This window comes from Adiantum capillus-veneris, chromosome 17 (assembly GCF_014529385.1).
Source record: "Adiantum capillus-veneris isolate H3 chromosome 17, ASM1452938v2, whole genome shotgun sequence".
Classification (NCBI taxonomy): Eukaryota; Viridiplantae; Streptophyta; class Polypodiopsida; order Polypodiales; family Pteridaceae; genus Adiantum; species Adiantum capillus-veneris.
Genome location: NC_140947.1, coordinates 50,860,072 through 50,868,517, shown reverse-complemented (window position 1 = coordinate 50,868,517; position 8,446 = coordinate 50,860,072).

Below are 8,446 nucleotides of genomic sequence, written 5' to 3'. Positions count from 1 at the left end.
ACATTTTTTGATCCAAATCACCTCATATCACATATACAGGGTCTACACCATAACTAGAACCAAGTTGTACCAAAAAATATTCATTTTGATGAAAAAGTTAATAATCGAGATTATTTACTTTTTGGCCAAGATGGGGAAAATTTGCAAACTTTGCCATCATAGGACCAAAGTACATGATGTCCTAAGCCACTAACCAAGTTTGAATAAATTTGGAGTTCAAAATGTCAAAATTCCTTTACATCTATTGGTCAGAGACCTAAAGCCTAATTCTGGTCCCATTTTCATCCTGTGCACTCAAATGAGCCCACACTTCACTCAAAGTATCTATTTGGTATATACTTCAAGCGTATAATGTCAAATTTGCAAAAAGTTGAAAAAATTACTCAATTGTAAATAATCACGATTATTTACTTTTGTTGCATTTTTTTGCTTTGAATTCATTATTTGATCTTTACATGTTTTTATGCATTTATGCATGTTCAAAAATTGATTTAAAGCAAATTGGACTCAATTTGTCAGCACTTCAGACTGAAGGACATTTCAGGGCGGAATCTGCCAAATTTTCTAACTTTGACACTCTATTCACTTAACATGAGCCATGCAAGCTGCAGAGGAGGCCAAGAAGAGGGTTTCTCAAAAGGAGAAGCTGTAAGAGCTACCACCATACCAACTGGACCCCAGTTCAATAAAGACGGCCAAAGCGACCTACCTGTCGAAAGAACAGCTTGAAGAGAATAACACAACGATTTTCACAGGTAGATTCAAAAGCGAAGAAGGACATCAGGTAGAATTTCAACTTCTACCAAAAGAGGTTCATGATGTTGCAGCAAAAGCCGAGACAAAAGAAGCTAACAGAGGGCTTGGGCTCAGAGAGTTCTATGAAGAAGAGCCATGTGGAGTATATTTTTAGAAATCTTATGAGCTCCTTCCACAATCAAGGAAGATGGAACAGCCCAGATCTCTGACCAGCAAGGGAACAAGGTAGAAGTGGTCATTAGAAAAGAGATAGTGGCCGAAGCTCTCAAATTGCCGACAGAAGGAATGATCATGAGGGAAAGAGACAGAAAAATAGCAGGCACTTTCACCAAAGAGAGTGTTGCTACAACATTTGCTGATCTCATCCAGAAACAAGTGTAAGAACCTGCAATATTATATCATCAACACTTCCACTTCTTCGCAAAGAGACTGCCAAAGTAGACAACACCCAATCATGCAGTTGCAACTACATTTATACAAGTGTTAAAGTTGACAACCAGGCAACCCATCGACCACGCACAGTACATGTTGTCCACACTAAAGGGAACAAAGAAAGAGGGTAAGATAACATATCTGGGAGCACCTGAGGTACTCGCAAGAATTGCCTACCATGCTATCGACATGGCAGACAATTTTCCACCTGCCCCGGATCAAAACACATGGATCATGTCTGCACAACCATCCCCTCGAGCCACAAGGTCCACCAAAAGAACTTAAAAATCTGATGAAGAATCTGCCGAGAGCTCTCCAGAAAGGCATAGCAGCGAAAGCTCTGAAAATGAAGAAAGAAGAGCCCCATCGAAGAATGAAAAGAAAAGCAATGGCCGCACATCAAGAAGAGCCTCAACAAAAGCAGGCAAGGTTTGAGAGAGAGAAACACTTATGAATGAAGCCGCCAAGCTCAAGGCAAGGACCCTGCAAAGTAGGTACCTATAGAAGTAAAAGGCCCAAGAACAAAGCACCCTGCACGAAGAGAAGCAGAAGATCCAAAGGATCTATTGGAAAAAATGTATCAGGAGATAGAGACATTGAAGCTAAAAGAAGCTCAAGAAGTAGAAAGGAAAGCAGAAGATGCGGTGGAGTAGGAAAAAGAAGCAGAAGAAACAACCACACAAGGAGAGACCCAACATGAACAAGATGATATGCCTCCCTGACCATCTTCACCTGCTACGGAATAGCACGACCACCCCATGCCAAGCCCTCTAGCTTCACTAGTAGATAGAACCACACAGGGAGAGCCCATTAAAGAAAAAGAACCTGAACAGAAAGAGGCATCAGAATCTGCACAACAAGAAGCAACTCCTTCTGACCAAGTTAAAGCAAAAGACCCAGAGCTAAAAAGGGCAGAAAGTCCTGCACCAGAGGAGACAACAAAGCTTGAGCAAACAAAATAACAGAAAACAAAGGAAACCCCTTCTACCACCATTGAGCAAGAAACGGATGAGGCATCCACGAAGCCTCAAGATGACAAAGCAGAAGAGGGAAATGCATAGCCTCAAGGGGAGGAACAAACAGTTGCCACAACCCCACCAAGAGAATCACAAGAGACCGCCGAAACGTCTAGGCAGCTAGCTATCAAGAAGTCAAGACTGGCAAACCAATTATGAGGTGATTCTATAAGTTATTGAATATGCAAAGCAAATGCAGGATATGACAGAAAAACTGCGATCAGCAACACTTAGCCGCAGCACAGAGGCTAAAGAACTAGAGATGGTGATCGACGCTTTCCAAGGGGAGTTAGAAGATAGATTGAATGTTATCACCGATCTACAAAAACAAGTTCGAGAATTGAAAGCTGAAGCTAAACAACACCAGCTAGCAAGAGATAAACAGCAAAAGGAAATGGAAAAATTAGGTGAACTTCTCATGAAGTTGACAGATGCTTGCAAAACCAAAGACGAACTGCTGATAGAGGTTACTAACGAACTCTTGACTACAACTCTGTCAGTTCAGAAGATTCAAGTACATCCAGACGTCGCAAACATCTCTTGCAATATTCAGAGTAGAGGATCAACAATCAGGCAAGCTTTTTGCGACAGATTAGAGAAAATCCCGCATTTGCCTCGATCAAAGGTACAGACGAAGTGTACAAAGCACTAGAGAAAAAGAATAAAGATCTCGAGCTAGAGCTAAAGCTAGAGCAATCACAACGCCGCGACCTGGCATTAATGCGGGTACAACAAGAAGAAGAGCTACTCAAGGAAATAGCCGAGCTAAAGAGATTCAACCAGTTGCTGAGAGATGGACGGCAAGAGATGAAGGAAGAAGCAGGCACATTAGCATAGCCACATATTGATATTCCATCAGTCCCTTTTGCTGAGATGGAAACACAGCCAATAGAAGGGCTAGGTGGCAAAGAAGAAATTCAAGTAACAATAATAGATGCCAATCAAGAGCCAATGGTCCAGCTGTCAAAAGCTGAGGAAGAGGCACTTAAGGAAAAGGTTACACAAGAAACAGGTGAGCAGTGGAAAGCAGTGATGGATTGGGAGTTGAGAGTTCTTCACTCTGTCAATGTTACTCAACTCAGTCCCAATCAAATCAATGCACAATGGCATCAACAATCACTGCCATATCCCTTAATAAAGGTAGAGTTGCTCCAGGATAAGGAAAGACTTCATAAATACATGCAAATAAAAGGTGCAGATGAAGTCCACACCAAGTGGAGGAAGAGCTAGTTGAAAAAGAATCCTTGATACCCGATTCTACTCACAAGACCACCTCCATCACTTCAAAAGGATCCAACTTTTTGTCATGTACCAAGAGTAAGGACATGGCAAGCACATGAGCTAAGCACAAAGAGGCGGCCTACATGGCTAAATTATCTGAGATTGCCAACTCCAGAAAAGGGATCACCGACAGAAGAATACATGGTGAAAACCCTAACGGGCACCATGTCATTCTTCAAAAGTCTCCTTGATCTCTCATGTGTGATGCTTTACAAAATTTACCGAATGTTGCTCACCTGCATTGAAGTCTTTCATGAGGCAGAGCAAACAGGAGCCCTGTGGATGTCTTTCCTCGAGGGCAATAAGGGTTTATGCTAAGATCTCAGTGGCCAACCTTTCGAAGAAGTCCTCTATGGCTTCTACGCTCGCTACATGTTCTTACCTTCTCATAATATGTTGGCGTTTGAGAAAGCGTTCTACACAGGGTTCTTCACTTGGCGAACAAAGATTTTTGGGCCAGTGATCAGCAACCTGACTTCAAGATTTGTAGGCTACTCCGGAGTCGAGCTTAAAAACAAAGTCACTATGCAGTTTTTGCAGGTGCTAGACAAAGAGAGAAAGATCAGATATGAAAAGGCTTTGCATGACTTAAAGATCGCCTCGCCAGCCATCAACCCAAAGACTATTTCAGCCCATAAAGCTGTGTCAAGAGACAACACAGACGAGGAGGGAGGGAATGTTAGCAGCAAGCTAACTTGGATACCATTTTTTGGAGCTCTCATTGTAAAAACACTTATTATTTTGATAAATCGAGAATAGTGTAACTCCTATTTTACGGATAAACCATGTAATTGATGAGTCGGGGCTACAAGCTTCTAGATTGTATCAACCTGTCTTTACCCATCTTTAGTTAGGGCTCCCAAATTATTAGTTTTGACCACCAAAAACCTTTGCTAAGGTATAAAAGCCAATTTTTGTAAGTTAATTTCAAGTTTTGGATAATAAAATACACAGTGTGAGCTAAACAGTGCTCACGTCTCTCCTTCTCGTGCTACCTACTCCGTCTCCAATTGTCACATTGCAGTCGCATCTATTGTGTTGCAACCACAGGTAAGAGCTCTACGCATTGACGTAATCATTTCACAGTATTTTGTAGCTTTTGGCGTCACCACAATCCGTAGCCTAATTTCATCATAAGTAGGAATTTACACTTCAAAATCAAAAGCTAATCATAGGCGGGGTATTGGGGCATCATTGCTAAGCATTTAGATGCATTCTGGGTCGAAAACGACTAGGTCAAAAATCCATTGTTGTTAATAATCGTGAGTTATGCACTTGACCTAAAGTGGGATTTGAGACCATAAGCATGTGTGCGTTCTTATAAACTTGTCCTAGAAGTTTCATCACGTTTAGATGTCGTTTGATGTTGTAACAGATGTGATTTGTTTGCCAATGAGCGATTGGCTTTTGGTGATTTCAGTCACTTGAGTGTAGCCTGAGTTAGATACAAGTTGTTTGTTTTTTTTCGAGAGATTGACAACCTCTTGTAGCCTCTATGCACTAGTCGACTCAGCTTCATCCCATGGATTGACAATTTAATCGTGGTTCTCGCTAAATCTGCAACAATAAGATAGGAGTGAGGTTAGACACCCGTCCGACACAATGGTGGGCTATCGTAACGGTAGCTCGATTTTTCCTTATTTTTATGTCAAATTTTGCATTTTTAAAAAACAGGTTGTAGTTGTTTCAAAAAAGTAATAATAATATACATTGTGATTGCTTGAATCTCTCCTCTGTCAGCACCAAATACAGGACAAATATGGCATAACTCACACTCAATACACTTGTGCATACTTTTTCAACCTAAGAGATTTCATTGTATTCTCGTTTTTTCCCATCCATTTGCGCTCAACTTACTATTCTGCTTATATTTGACTGCATGCTCTTTGTGCTCAGTGACACTACTAAACACTCTCCCTCTCTCTTCTCTGCTCTGCATCGTAACATCATTGAAGAAGCATTAATGGAGAACAGAAGACCTCAACAACCATTTGCAAATATTAAGTCTGCGCATCAGCTTGGATTTGGACAATGGTCGTTTGCTTTCCACCACCATTACCATTGGAAGTCGGGTTCTCTTGCTGACAAGAAAGAGAAAGGGCACAAAAAATGACTTTGTGAACAATTACAAAGGTAGGATGAAAGACTTTCACTTGTTACAAATGGGCAAAACAGTTAAAGAGGTGCTCATTGAACACGCATGTATGCACTCAGAGCTACATTTGAGAGCAACACCAACAGGGTTTCCAGCTCACCGACCAGATTATACGTTTTCTAACCTCCACTAAATATTTTTTAGCTCACTATTTAATTTTTGTTTAACTTGTCTGCTGAAGATACCTATCCCTTGAACAAAGAAGATTGGTAATAGGTGGATTCCATGATAGGAATTTTTTATGCATTCCATCCATCCGTGGACGAGATACTCTATAATACTAGCACTAGAAGAGAGTTGGCTGAAAGTGAGATATTTTTCTTTAATCACTTTTACAATGCACCATATTCTGTGCTTGGCTTCGGTACTCTACGATATCTCCCGCTTCCTCCAAAGGAAAGTCCACAGTGACCAGTTCTTGCCTCTTAAACCTCCGAGTGTTTCAGATTAAAGCTTCATCAAAAAATACAAAAGTGCTTGAGCCTAAATATTGCAAGTAGGGTGATACATGTTTCAATCTTCATACCCATGCATGTGTTCATCATCTTCTTCCTTGATGAGGAACTTAGGAAGTTTGCAACTATGCTAATCTACAAGTTGGAGAAATACCTCAATTTTTTGGACGAGTCTTGGGATGTCCATGATTCTGATGGCATTGCGGGCAAGGTAGATAAGAATTTTGTTGTGTGTAAATGCATGATAGCTTCTCAAAAAATTCATAGCTTCCTTCTACATAAGGTGAAATCAAGTGAATGATCATCTGGTAGGTTGTTGATCAGGATTTGCATGATGACATGAATAATCCTTTGAGGATGCTTGAGGTGTGGTGTGGACGTGAACTACTGATTGTTCCTAGCATTTGAGGCAATGTGACACTACAACAGGTGCACGAGGACTTGGAGAATGAGGTTGACCTTAACATGCTTCTAAAATTTCTTTTCCAATGCAACATGCAAAAGGTAGTATGTTTTGCATATACTACTTCCTTTTTTTCATTGTCAAAAAAATTTGGTTTAATCTAAATGTTGGATTAACGTCATATGGATCCCTCATAGAAAGGATAAGGCCATAGTCAGTACAGAGATAAATGATGACCTACTATTTCTTGTGCAGTGCAATTCCTAACTGAAGAAGGCGGCTCACACAAAACCATCATGATCTTCTGAACACCAATTCTGTAACAAAGCTGTAGAGAATGGTTTTAGTTGTTATACATAAAAAAATGAAATACAAATTTTCTTGCAAAAAAAATTTAACCACAAAAATTTTCCAAGGCCAACTCAACTTGTCTTTACATTGGATACAATTATGTACATTGTATATTCCGATTCAATACATTAATTGTTAACTCTAATTTACAATAGTGGGGGAGATCCCTCTCAAGCTTGATCATCATGACTAGAATGTAAAGGATCACTCTGGGAAGGAATAGATTGAGAGTTATCAGGGATAGATGATGAGTAAGCATGTGAATGAGAAACCTTGATAGCAAGAGGGTGTGAGGGTGTCAGGTCATGCTTAGGAGACAGTCTGGGTGTTGGATGATGGCTTGGGGATTGAGGAAAGGATTTTTCAGTTGGCTCGGTCATCCTTTGTAAAATTGTGTATAACAAAAAGGCCAAAGGTGAACTAATTAGAGAGACAAGGAGAGGCAACTGCATGAGCTTGCTATGATGCTTGAGGCGCCGCTTCATACCTCCAAGGTAGAGGCCGTGGTTGTGGCAAGAGAATGCCTTTGGGGATATTTCAAGATGTATCTGTGACAAAATTGATCATATTTTGGATCATCAGCGTCATGAATACCTTGACTTGGACGTCGAAATAATGTGCCAAATTCCTTGCTTGCAAACAAAATTCCTACCCTAAGTAAATACATGTAGAAATCATGAAAGGATTGCAAAAGCAAAAGGGTGCACTTACACTTCTACGCTCCTCAACATAAATGTACTCTAAAAGGAGCTCTGCATTTTCAACAACTCTCTATCCACAAGAATGGTTGTCGTCTTGTTTGGGCACCTTGTAACTCGGAATCAACATGTCTTTCCACATATTGTTATGGGTCAACGCTTCCCAAGTAGCCACAAGCTTTTGAGCAGACTTGCACGACATAGCCGAAGGTGATGACATGTTGCATATAATTTACAAAATTGAATAACGTAGAACTACCTTCGGCATGAAACCCGTGCACAAAGTTTGCAAGGTAGAAATGCTTGCGCTCGATGTTAAGTCCAATGTGACTATTTGCACATGATTAGGAGTTATGTTGCTATTCATAGAAGACAAAATATTGAGACAATGATAAAACACACAAGACTTAATCTTCATTGTAAGTTAGAAGTAAAACCTTCATTGTGTCCATGTTGATTAATGGAAACCAATCAACAACATCGATCAAAGTAGTGGACTCCGAGGTCAGCACCATTGAAAGTTGTGCGTCTAACATATCTACCTCCACGTGGTTCCATGCGAGATTAGATGTAAGCACTGGGCAAGGTCATCGGCACGGCCGGACAGTGTGTATGCTAGGGGGAGGCTATAAGATAGCACGGTTGGGTGAAGACTAGCACACGCATTACCACCGCCCTTTCACTGGTATCCGAGCTATTTTTGGGAGGAGGTAAAAAGCGGGTTGCATGTGCGTGCAACGCTATGCTTCTCTCCCACATTCCGCAAATTGTGACGTCTTTGCTGTGCAGCAACAAAAAGAAGGCAAGCCCAGCTTCTTGTGCGAACAACGTACGGACAAGTAGCAACAGTCGACCCCGACCGCCCTCCACAGTGCACGACCAAGGCAAGCTCTATCGAC